The sequence below is a fragment of the Syngnathoides biaculeatus genome, chromosome 12 (genome assembly GCF_019802595.1).
Source record: "Syngnathoides biaculeatus isolate LvHL_M chromosome 12, ASM1980259v1, whole genome shotgun sequence".
NCBI lineage: Eukaryota > Metazoa > Chordata > Actinopteri > Syngnathiformes > Syngnathidae > Syngnathoides > Syngnathoides biaculeatus.
The window spans coordinates 9,411,123-9,424,433 of NC_084651.1; the positions used below are offsets into that span (position 1 = coordinate 9,411,123).

The 13,311-nt window shown below is 42.0% G+C and overlaps 1 protein-coding gene and 1 pseudogene across 5 annotated transcripts in view; one reads left to right on the forward strand and one right to left on the reverse strand.

The window, feature by feature from the left end:
• Nucleotides 1-8,443: 8,443 nt before the first annotated feature.
• On the reverse strand, nt 8,444-8,562 carry LOC133510316 (5S ribosomal RNA; annotated as a pseudogene).
• Nucleotides 8,563-10,518: 1,956 nt separating this feature from the next.
• akt3a (v-akt murine thymoma viral oncogene homolog 3a) overlaps nt 10,519-13,311 on the forward strand; it is a 72,292-nt gene continuing 69,499 nt past the window's right edge. For 2 of the 5 annotated variants that reach the window (XM_061836521.1, XM_061836517.1), the window contains exons 1-2: nt 11,163-11,432; nt 12,413-12,487. The gene's annotated coding sequence lies outside the window, so the exon portion shown is untranslated. Of the gene's footprint in view, nt 11,138-11,162; nt 11,433-12,412; nt 12,488-13,311 lie in introns of those variants that run through there. The other 3 variants (XM_061836518.1, XM_061836520.1, XM_061836519.1) reach the window with 3 other exon arrangements.

Here is a 13,311-nt window from a genome sequence, read left to right on the forward strand (position 1 = left end):
TTGTGCACCATCGTGTGGGTGATGTTGTTGTGCCAGTGGGCCTACCGCCACCACTGTGCTAGAACACCCCCCCCCCACCCCCCTTTGGAGCCGGCGGGAACATTTGCCTTGTGGCTCCAATTCCCAGGAATGCCTAACCTGCGCCAGCTGTTGACAACATGCTACCTGTGCCAACAATGCGCTGCTGGCTGCCCGCGACACCTCAGCTGCCACTCGCTCCGTCTCCATCTGGGTGAGAGATATTGTTTGTGTGTGTGTGTGTGTGTGTGTATGTGTGTGTGCGCGCACGCATCTGGAGCATCATGGAAAAAGCTTTTCAGAGCCTCCATTCGCCTGCCAAACAGTCCAGATGTTAGCCATGTAAGCCCGCGGCCACATGGAAGAAGCTGCACCCTTGTTATTACTATCAGCGTTATTATTTTAATTTTCCAGCGTTACTAAATTGCAACTTGCCTTTTTTTAAATTCATTTTTCTAGTTTTAAAAATTGTTTTTATTTAAGACAGTGAGACAGTATGTGACTTTATTGTGTACATAATAAGAGTCAAGGCACTGAATAAGTGAAAGACGGGCAGAATTTAATTTCTGTATTATATATTTAATTACTGTTATTTTTTCATGATTTATTTTGTACTTTAAATTCTTCTATCATATTTTAAGAATATTTTTGGGGTTGTGTTTAAATGTCCAGTTGAAAATACAAAATATTTAATTTTAAATTTTAATTGAAATTCCAGGGAAATTCAATAGTACTTAAAATATATAAATATTGGTAATCGTGGTTATAGTTTATGAAAATGACATCTCAACAAAATAGACAGTTTTATTATATTTTACTCATGAGTATCTCAATTGGGCCAAAGCATTGTAAACACAACCATAGTGTTACTTTTTAGTCGGAATAATTTCGGAATAATTGTTTTTTATTAGTCATCAGTCTTTAGTAATTGGAACTTGATTATTATGTGAATGTTACATCAAATAATACTTTCATCATTTTAACTTGTAAGATGTAAAAATTGTAACCTTTTAATTGACTTGAAATGTCAAAATAAAGTGGTATAATTTTATTAACCCTTTCCCAGCAGGGTTTGCAAATTTGCAACAGGTTTAATATAATTGAAAATTTTAAGTCCAGAGTTTCATTTTCTGAAAGTATCAGATTTTTCTCTCTGCAAAATTTTATTTGGTCCAGAGAGGATTAAAAACTGATATATCACAAAATACACAAAACGTTTTTTCATACATTATTCAAGTGGTAAGGAGGGATCTCAAAAGTATTTGGACAATGTGATGTTCTATAATTGTAAATATAACCACTTACTATTTACACAAAATATATAATGACGACATCCACCAAGGCATAAAATTATTGAAATATTCAATAAATGTAACATTTTAACCACATTGTATGCTTAGCATTTTTTATTAGTAATTAATATGGAGATTTGTTGAAAAAATGAAAAACAAATCAATAATCAATTGTAATATCATTCAATTTAAACTGGATTGATATAATTTTTGTAAACCACATTTTTTTTTACTTTTTCACTTTGACTTTTCAAACCTCCATAGATCATTTACTGAAAATCCCAAACTTTCCTGTGTTTGCACTTGTAGCATCCTGAATTAGCATCACAGTCCTTGTTTTGGTCAGCAGGCCCACATTTGGGTGGAGATAAAACAAAACCACGTTCACTCATCATCAAACAGCAATGAGTTCCGTTTTCGTGTCGCGAGGTTGTCGGGGCAGATTTGGCTGTGTTTTGTGTTTTTGAATGTGTGTGCGTGTGCACGTGTGCTAAACCGCAGAGGTGGCATCTGCCAGGGACTTTATACCCCTGTTTGTGAGATCCATGTGTCGGGACCTCCACAGGGCTTAGAGCGCGTCCTCCTGCCCCATATGGTGAACTGACGCCGGGCTAACACGTTGCATCCGTCCCCTGTGTGTCACCTTTTTCAGCCAGCCGTCACGCTGACCGAGTAAACAACAACTGGACACTGGAGTGAGTATTGATGTTGTTTTTTTGATTTGATCTGCTAAAGCTGACAGATGACAAGTATTTCTCATCTGAATGACCGCAAATGTCATTGGAGGGAGCTCCCGTGATGTCCAGAAATTACTTTTTTTTTGTCAACAAGTCACAGAAAATGTGTGTTTTCAACTTATTATGACAATGTTAGTGGTATATTACAATGTATGTCGTGCAAAAGTGGAGATTAAACCAACGTAAAAATAAAATATGAAAAGGTAGACCCGTTCGCTCGAAAAAGATCCTTTGTTGTCACTGTGCCTTAAGTCTCCACCTTACTGCAAATGCCCTTATCCTTGGATGAAATTTGTCTTTCATGTGGATGATTCACGTCGTACTATAACCATCCATCCATCCCTTTTCTTAGCCGTTTATCCTCACAAGGGTCGCGGGGAGTGCTGGGGCCTATCCCAGCTGTCAACGGGCAGGAGGCGCGATACACCCTGAACTGGTTGCCAGCCAATCGCAGGGCACATGGAGACAAACAGCCGCACTCATGATCACACCTAGGGGCAATTTAGAGCACGGGTGTCAAACTCAAGGCCCGGGGGCCAGATCTGGCCCACCACATGATTTTATGTGGCCCACGAAGCCATATCTAGAGTGTCAATTTCCGTGATTGTTGTAAAAATCTGTAGCAAAATTTCAAATTGTCATATATCTTAAATTATATAGTTGAGATATGACAAGCATTATTGTGTGACCAAACATGAATAGTTGAAAAACTAAAACTAATCTAATGGGGTAAATATCATGAGATGATTAAATATTTTTGTTCCACAGTCATAACAGCCCTCTGGGGGAAACCGGAACAACAATGTGAAAATTAATTTGACACCCCTGATTTCGAGTGTCCAATTAATGTTGCATGTTTTTGGGATGTGGGAGGAAACCTGATGCACCCACGCAGGCACGGGGAGAACACGCAAACTCCGCACAGGCGGGTCTGGGATTGAACCCAGGACTGTGAGACCAACGCTTTCCAGCTGAGCCACTGTGACGCCCATCTTAGTATAGTTTTAATATAAATTTAGCACACCAGAATTTCATATATCTCCGCCACCAAGTGGCATCATGTCAAGAAATGAACAACAATGTTTAATCCTCATTCTACTGTCGTATTTGTTAGCGTGTCGTTGCCACTGATCCGTTCAGTTTTTTTTTTTTAAATCAGTTCCCGGAAATATTAAAATTGAAAAGTGGCATTTTAGTCATGTTGCTTACACTCCAAAAAAAAAAAAAATAATGTCAGGTTCTTGGTGACTCCTTCCCCTTCGCACACAGCGACACAAAGGCACGCTGGTGCATCGCAAATGAAGAGACGTGTCTGTCCTCCGAAGCCCCCCACCTCCCTCCTCATCCGCCCCCCTCCTCCTCATCCTCCGGACAGATGTTTATTTTGAAAGCAAGATGACAATCTCTGGCCGGCCTCCCCAGGGGAGCCACAAGCATATTTGCACATTAGGCGTTAATGTGTCCGTTGGCTAAGAGCGTGCTTGTGTGCCTTTGTGTGTGTGCCGACATGAAGGAGGATTGTTGTGTCGCAACGAAGGAAGCGAAGGAACTCAAGTAGGAAGTGTCAGGATTGGAAACCGCGGGCCCTCCGGGGCCATCAAAAAGTCTCTGTTCCCTCCGTGTGTGGGTTTGCCAGTTGTTGGAAAGCCAAACACAGCCTGCGCATCCAGATGCCGACAGATGTGCCGCCTTCAGCCCCGCTTGGCGCCGGCGACGCTTCCTGCGCGCTCCCTCCAGGGACGACTTCATCGTCTTTTTCTTTTTGTTGCCTGGAGTAGCACATCAAATATGATGATTTCCAGAGGTGAAACTCTGGGCTGCGCTAGGTTCCACTGCTTCCCTTCCAGATGTTCTCAGGAGAAGCAAAACACACTGTGGGTTTTCCTTCCACACGTGCCGCGGAGGGAAGGAAACAGCTGCAGGCTGCTGCAGAAGTAACACAGACAACGGAGCACCCCCGAGTGGTCTGGAGGGGTTTGTGCACTGACGACTGAATTAAACGGATCTTATGATCCGCCTCATATTTCGACCGGATCACTTTTTCATTTATGCAGGGAAATCTAACAACAACAAGAAAAAGCATTTATTTGCCTTGTTTAAAAATGTAACATAACCCAAGACATCAAATAGTGATTATATGCAAATACTAACGTTTAAATATATTATTTAAAATAATCACATAATACACACCTACCATCTTAAATCTTACAGCACTTTCCCGTGCTTGTACATTTTTAATGTTTAATAATATTATGACATGCAAAAATTGAAATATTATTTTAGGAATTTATATTATAAAGTACATCAGCTTGATTTGCCTTGACATGTTGAATGAACTACATAATAATACAAGGACAATAACAAAACTAAAATACATACAATGAATATAAAATGCATATAACTACATAATACAAAGACAATAACAAAACTAAAATATATACAATGAATATAAAATGCATATGAATATATTATTACATATAGAATATCACTAGTATTGTTAAAAATACATATTCAAAGTTTGTATTGTACAGTATTGCATATGATTTGCCTTGCTTCAACACGTAAAAGAAAATATAACAGTAAGTATAAAATTCAACTGAATAAAATACATTAGACAATAACAGTACACATCAAATAATTGATTGCTATTTTTATGATTATTTTATGGATTTCCATTATAAAATGCATCAGCTTGGGTTTCCTCGTTTCAAAATGTCAAATCACAAAATGATAGAATATAATAGGACATTGTGTGAGTATAAATGTTATTACGTATGGAATATCATTTTTACTGTCATGCCTGACTACATTTTTAAATATCCAAAGTCTACATTACAGTGTATATCATCTTGTTTTTTCTTTTATCAGAAATTGCCCCGAGGTGTGATTGTGAGTGCGACTGTTATCTGTCTCCATGTGCCCACCGATTGGCTGGCAAACAGTTCAGGGTGTACGCTGCCTCCTGCCCAATGACAGCTGGGATTGGCTCCAGCACTCCCGCGACCCTCGTGAGGATAAGCACCTCATAAAAGGAATGCCTGGATAAAAGTATATCATTGTGGTCCTTTTTTTTTCATGTTGACTTTGGCTATGGCTGTCCTTTTGTGACATCATTTCAAGGAACATGAATCCCCCTTGATGGGTGTTTAATTTAATTTTAAAATTAAATTTCCTGGTAATTGTTGTCATTTGTTCTTGATTAAGAATGTACCATTGCATGCTAATGTCAATGAACGGGAATGTCTTTGTTTCAAAGGTGCTTTTCTCGCACAAGTGCTTTTTTGGGGGGGACATGTGTCCCATGATTACAGACACTTAAGAGACATAAGGGAGTGGGGGGCAAAACACATTTAGCAATAAAAACTATAAAATTGCACTTATTTCAGTGTAAAAGAAAGCACGTGCATTGGCTCCTCTGGTACCGAGCCCCCCCCCCCCCCATATATTATTTTTGGGGGGGTTAGAACAGCTGAACAACTTGAGAAAGCAGACTGCTACAACCTGGGGGGCATGCAGTGGATGGGGGAGGCGGGAGGGGGATGTTTTTGGTGTGTTTTGGGGCATGGGGGGTGGGCAACCTGTCTGCTGATGAGCAGAAGGTAAGTACACACACACACACAATTAACACGCGACCAACCATGCCAACTACAACACACTGAAAAGAGACAAAAGATCTCATAGAGAAAAATCTACATTTATCATTCTGTATAAAAATGATAGCTGCATTGCTTTATACACACAATACAGCTAGCTAAGAATTATTTTATGGATAAAATAATTCAATGCATATATGTATTTCGTAGCATTTCTCTTGCCTGCTTGGCTTCTAGCACGTCTGTGGATGTTGGATTTTTATTTTTTTTTTCAATCAGATTGCAGCAATGTCAATCTAATCTGCTCCATGGCCTCAAGAATCAATAGTAAAAATTTTAGATATATTACGAGCAAAGGGACGGCACGGTGGATCAGCTGGTAAAAGTGTTGGCCTCACAGTTCTCAAGACCCGGGTTCGATCCCAGCCCCTCCTGTGTGGAGTTTGCATGTTCTCCCCGTGCCTGCATGGGTTTCCTCCGGCCTCTCCGGTTTTCTCCCACATCCCCCAAAAAATGTGCAACATTAATTGGACACTCTAAATTGCCCCAAGGTGTGATTGTGAGTGTGGCTTTTTGTCTTTATGTGCCCTGCGATTGGCTGGTAAGCAGTTCAGGTTGTAACCCGCCTCCTGCCCGTTGACAGCTGGGATAGGCTCCAGCAGTCCTGCGACCCTCGTGAGGATAACCGGCTAAAAAAATGGATGGATGGATGGATATTACCAACGGGACTGATTTCAAATTTGTCTTCGAGGGCCAGACTTCAGCATTGTGGTGGTCATCAAAAACAAGGCACATGCTGTATTTCATTTTTAAAAAGCTATTTTTTCCCACAATAAAATATATATCACAGCAATTTTGGTTGGAATAGATTTATGGCATGTCCCTGCATTTCAGTGGGAAAAGATGATTGGAGGTATAGATATGCGTGTTTTGATTCTCGAGCGTGGTCATGGAGCAAATTAAACTTGTATTTAAGCCACTTCTGTATTTTGATTTGTGAGCCAAATCTGACTATTTGAAAAAAAGTTTTGAAAAAAGAAGTAGTTGAATTGTAATTGCGAAACGGTGCCAGTTTGCCGTGTATTTTTCCAAGTTGCTCGTCGTTGGCGTGACTGCTTTAGGTGTGTCGTGTGTGCGGTCATCTGGTTATGCGCAGCCTCCATTAGACACGCCGGTGCACAGGAGCTGACCCAGAAGAGACCTGTGTAGGCATGTTGGACCATGCTGGCTGCGGAGCGCTGCTGCTGCACTGCACACCTTGAACGCTCTGACTGCAGCTGCTCTTGTTCCGTCTATATAAATATAAATGCATGCATGTCTGTGGACCCCCACTTCACCTAGCGCACGGGGGTCCGTCCGACCGCAGCTGTCCTTACCTCTCTGCGGGTCTCCTGGGCCGCGCTGACCCCTCTGTCTCTTCAAAGCCACCCCGGGTGACGGGGCTGAAGGGGACAGCTTCTGCTTCCTTGAGCTTTGGGAGCTGGGGCTGGAGTTGAGGTATGTGGAAATAGGAACACAAATATGTCGTGTGGGTGTGGGCGCGGTGGAGGGCAAAGACGGGAGGTTTGGGAACGAAAGGGGAGGGGCTGCTGTTATAAAAAAAGAAGCGGAAGTTGAGTTTTGACTGGGTCGGCCTCAACTCGCCTTCTGTGCCAAAGTTTGAGCTGTGTGGTTATGTGTGTGGTCGCACAGGTTTAGCAGATAAAGAGTTAACAACATAATATTATTTAATCTATCCATCCATTTTCTACACCACTTATCCTCATTAGGGACATGGGTTTTCGGGAGCTGGAGGGCACAGCCTGAGCTGGCTGCCAGCCAATAAACCAACAACTTGATTTACGAGTTAAAGTCATCCTGTGATCAAGCTCTAAACTCCATTTGCTCATATATCAAATTTCCCGATCTTAAAAGCCACTAATCTGTTTCAGCACCCCCCCCCCCCCCGCCCCAAAGCACCATAAAAGTTTTCATTTTGTGTAAATCGATGGCAAAAAATAGCACTGTTGACCATCCAGATGTTTTTGATTCTGCTTATTCTCATTATATTGCTCATGAAAGAGAATGTGAAGAAATGAACCGGTTTAACAAAGTGCAATTACGAGTGTGACGCCTCTCAGGGGCGTGGCCTATAGAGCTCGTGCACCTACGTCATAAAATCACGTTACTTTTGTTTACCTCGCCATATTGCCGGTCAAGCTATGTATTGCTCAACGCTAAGTCGGTTGGAGACGACACCAAAATATGTCTTGTGGCACGACGCCCAGAGTCTTGTCCGATAACGTCTGACATTTAGAAGGTGAAAATAAATGACGTTACATGGAAAAATGAGATAAACTCGGCATAGCGGACCCGTATTTAGTGTCGAAGTCGATGTTTTCGCCGATAAGAAATTGGATTGTGAATTGGCTTCCGCTTGTCTTGGACAACTGGATATACACATGGATCTGGTGAGTAAGTCGTCGAGATTTACACGGAAAAGTTTGATAGCGTAGAAAATTCTGGACGCATACGACTACTTTGTTGCTGGATCTGTTTTCAATCACGAATAAATCCCACATAGTGACAGTTTTGACAGCTTGTGAACGCGGAAGCGTGTTCGGCGACACGTTAACCTTTGCCGGAATCCATCGATCTTTTCAGCTCGTATTCAATACTTCTTCTTCTTCGTTTCCTTTCGGCTTGTCCCGTTTGGGGTCGCCACAACATGTCATCTTAGATGAACGCATATTTGTTTGGCACAGTTTTATGCCGGATGCACTTCCTCACGCAACCCCTCTGCTTTTAGCCGGCCGGGGAGAGAAGCTCACAGCACCCAGTATTCCCAGGTGGTCTCCCATCCAAGTACTAACCAGGGCCAAACCCGCTTAGCTTCTGAGATCTGACGAGGTTGGGTGTTCTCAGGGTAGCATGGCCGTAAAGCAACTAATATTCAATACAAATACCAATATTTAAATAAATGACCCCTGGTTTTATAGAAACTCGCAGTCATTAACTATTATTGGAAAAAAAAATAGAGGACAAGCGAGTCGGCTCCTCCGTAGCGTTTCCCAAGAAGTACTTATAATGCCAAGTTGGCTCATTTGCTACTCCATACACGAAGCGTGTTGCGGCCACACGTTAACCTGCGTAAACCACTGTGTGACCGACGGTTTATTTTTTTTTTTTAAATACGCATTGGACTCATTTGAGAACAATACATATTTAAAAAAAAAAAAAAGTCTGTCGGGGAGAGGTTTATCGAAGTTTAACATGTGGCCGCAACACGCTTCCGTGTACGTTGGAGACGATACCCTGTTGTTGTTTTTTTGTTTTTTTTTAAACGCATTATTCTCAAATTTGCCAGCTAGGCATTATAACTACTTCTTGGGAATTTGAGATTGAGAAGAATAATTCCTACCTGAAGTGACGTGATCGCTACACAATCATGTGTATTTAGGTGTGTTCCATCCATCACGTTTAATTACCGAAATCCATCAATATTTTCTGGTCTTTTCAGCTGGTATTCGATAGAATGATCTCTTTGAATATCTGTCTCGTCTGTTGTGACAAAAAACAGCACGTCAGGTCTCGGGCATTGTGAATATTCTGCTCCGGTTCAGTCTCCCACACTGTCGAGCAGCTCTTATGGCGCCATGAAAATGGTGACGTCACGTGCACGAGCTCGAGAGTGAGTGACGTGAGGATCAGAAATTTTGAGGCCCAGTCTGAGCCGAACTGCTTCCTAACACAGATTGGGACAGATTTGTGGACAATATTTGAGAGAACGAGGCCTTTTGTGGACATATAAAACATGGGGTACATACGTAGGAATCCAGAGGAATGTGTATTGTTCGTGAAGCAAAATGTTTTTTCAAAGAATATCCTGTTTATCCAATTTGACCTCAAAATGTTTCCTCCAATTTATTTTTTTCTTTTTGCACGCTGTCACATGCCCGGCCCAACTATCAAAAACACAAAGCATTGTGTCATCATAATCAAACACAGTGTGTTATATCAACAATAGTGACACAACTAAATGCGTCATCAAATGCTTTAATCTTATCTCAGGATCGTTCGGAATTAAGTAACACATTTTTGTGCGCTTTTCTGCTTTGTTGTCCTTATAAACAATTTTTTTTCCACGCAGAATTAGGTCACCGTCCAGCGGCCATGTGATACGCCACTCAGTCAGTCTGGCGTCCAAACAGATGTGGAGTGTTTTCTGTTATCTATGATGATGTACTTTTATTTTCTCTGTTCTATCTTATCGCACCAGTTCTTTAAGGGAATTCTTAATATCACAGCCACTTAGTTATTCCAGATATCCTTATCCATTTTCCAAGGCGCTTATCCTCACAAGGGTCGCGGGAGCGCCGGAACCTAACCCAGCCAACTTCGGGGGAAAGGCGGACTATACTCTAAACTGGTTTAGTATTTTGATATTTCCACGAACCTTGCTTGCATTTTTTTAAATACTTGGCTTCTTGCATTTTTTTTAATACTTGGGAGAGTATGCCTGCTCTCCTAAGTTGACCTCTTGCTTGCACCCCACCGCAATCAAACAGCACAAATTGGTTAACAAATTGTAAATATTATAATTATTATTATTATTTTTTTTAGCGAATTAGTTTCTTTTAGAAGTGTGTGTTTTGAACTGGTAGCCCCTTGCATTACTTTGCACTCTAGATATAGTTCTCAATTTCAAAAAGCCTGGTGACCCCTGCTGCTAAATTTGCTAAAAATGTCCCAAGAAATAAATATAATTGAAGAGGTGTGAAATGGATGTAAATTGTATAATAATTTACAGATTTAATTTTTACATTTTTTAATTTGACATATTTTTTAAAAAGGAAAATAAGATTTTTTTTAACTTTTAATTTTTGCATTTTTAATTTAAAAAAAAAAAATTTTAGGCACAGTGGTTCAGCTGGAAACCGTTGCCCTCACAGTTCTAAGGTCCTGAGTTCGATCCCGGACCCGCCTGTGTGGAGTTTGCATGTCCTCCCCGTGCCTGCGTGGGTTTCCTCCGGGCACTCCGGTTTTTTCCCACATCCCAAAAACATGCAACATTAATTGGATAGTCTAAATTGCCCATAGGTGTGATTGTGAGTGCGACTGTTTGTCTCGATGTGCCCTGCGATTGGCTGGCAAGCAGTTCAGGCTGTACCCCGCCTCCTGCCTGTTGACAGCTGGGATAGGCTCCAGCACTCCCCCGACCCTCGTGAGGATAAGCGACACAAGAAAATGGATGGATGGAATTTTTTTTTACTCGAAAAATAAATCATCAGCTGTCAGATGTGTTTATGGCCCACAAATGAGCCCATTAGTTAACCGTAAACCCTTTGAACTCAATAGAGCATTAAATCTCGCGATATTTGTCTTCCCGGTCCAACGGGGCCGCGCGGGATGTTGGAACAAGATGAAGATGATGCGCTCGACTGGCCAGTGGTGAGCGACCGCTTTTCAAAAAACGAGACTACGGGAACCTCAAGAAGAACCAAGTGAACACCCGAAGGTAGGATGCTGGCGTGTCATTTGAGCGTGAGCTGGAGGATAAGGACGGAGAGGGAGGGCGCAGGAGGGGGGGTCTCCGCGTGACGTCAGGAGCTTCCCCCGAAAGTCAAAACAAGAGGATGTTGATGCGGTAACGTCGTCAGGGAACCCGCGAGGGGTGAACACCTCGACATTCGGGATTCGGAGATTGTAAATAAGACAAAATCCTAAACGAAGAGGACTTTTTTTTTCTTTAAAAAGACGAGGGAGAGACGCAGAGGAAAACGGGGGTACGAAGACTGCACCTGCTGCTTTAGGTAAACCTAGCCAGCATGCTAACCTAACAACATGGCTGTTTGCGTGTTGTGCTGGTTTAGTTGTTACGATACGGTCCAGATAATAAGGCCGTCTCACGATAGCATCAGTGTCATGACATACGTAACTGTTTATTATGGTGACACTGGAAGGGGGGCAACGTGCGTCAGTTTGGCAGTCAGTGACGTTGATGATGATGATGATGATGATTTTGTACATCAGCATTGAGTCAAGTGGAGAGAGCAAAATGGAGTCCTGTCCCACTTTTTAATGCAGGGGTAGCTGGGGGGACTACAGTGTTTCCCAACATTTTCCTAAAAAATAAAAAAACCTCACACCACAGCACCAAACCAAAAGTGAGATATTATGTATTCTGTTGTATGTATTGCAACTGTCATTTTATATTGTTGACATGCGAACAAAGAATTCTGACAAAGTGAAATTAGATAATTTTCCACAGCACCCCGTGTGATCTCTAGTTTGGCGTCCCATCCCTGCAGGCAATGTTGGAGAGTAGCTAATTTTAATGTTACGGGATTCATTTATTTATCCGTTCATTTACTGCACCGCTTATCCTCACTTGGGTCGCAGGCGTGCTGGACCCCATCCCAGCTGACTCTGGGCGAGAGGCGGGGTACACTCTGAAGTCGCAATCTCAGCTGTGACCTTCTAATGGGGAGTTCTTTTCCATGATTGTGTGGGTTTTCTCCGTGTACTCTGGCTTCCCCTGCATTCCAAAGCATGCATCATAAATTCATTCACCACAGCCTTTTTCCAGTTACAGTGAATACTCGGTTCTTGAACAAACCGGTTTTCGAACGAAACTCGGCACCCGAACGCCCCTGAAAAAACCCGGAAATAGCACGACACGCGCGGTCCGACCAGCTGACCCACCACACGCTTAGTTATTACGTATAACGCAGCCTCTGCACGCAGACATGTCCCGGTATCTACTTTTACTGTTTTTTTTCTTCCTATTTAGGACTATTAACCCCCAATCATGGCTCCAAAGAAGTGACGCTAGATAAGTTCTTTGGGAAAAGAAAACTTCCAAGGGGTGAGTCAGTCCCCACCAAAGAGATTTGATACAATAGTTGATAGTTTTGCATTGCTTTTTTCTTGTGAACTTTAATAATGCTCTGTTCCATTAACAAGTTTGCATTTTTGTTTGTTTCAAAGATTTCGTGAACTCCAGTTACGATTAATGTTTTTGTATGTTACTTTTTGTGATTTTTTTTTCTTATTTCCCCTCATTATTGTTTGTTTAAAGTTATTCTGCACTTTTGTTAATACAAAAAAGTTTACAAGGCTGGGGGCCGAGTCGCTACAGATATGGTAATGAACTCCCAGCCGAGCCTACTCTACTACTAAAGCATATAATTTAAGCAAAAAATAAATATATTTCTTAAATTATTTTATTATATAAAGTATTTACACTAGCGGCACTGGATCAGCAGGTAAAGCGTTGGCCTCACAGTTCTGAGGTCCCGGTTTCAATCTTGGACCCACCTGTGTGGAGTTTGCATGTTCTCCCCGTGCCTGCGTGGGTTTTCTCCAGGCACTCTTGTTTCCTCCCACATCCCAAAAACATGCAACATTAATTGGACACTGTAAATTGCCCGTAGGTGTGATTGTGAGTGTGGGTGGTTGTCTCTATGTGCCCTGCGATTGGCTGGCAACCACTTCAGGGTGTACCCCGCCTCCTGTCCGTTGACAGCTGGGATAGGCTCCAGCACTCCCCACGACCCTTGTCAGGATAAGTGGCAAAAAAAATGAATGGATGGAAGTATTTACACTTTACATGTATTTCTACTATGCAGTTTATGATCAGGAAAAGCTAAAAAAATGCTTTAAAAGCCAAATTTTTTAGACTTGGAACGC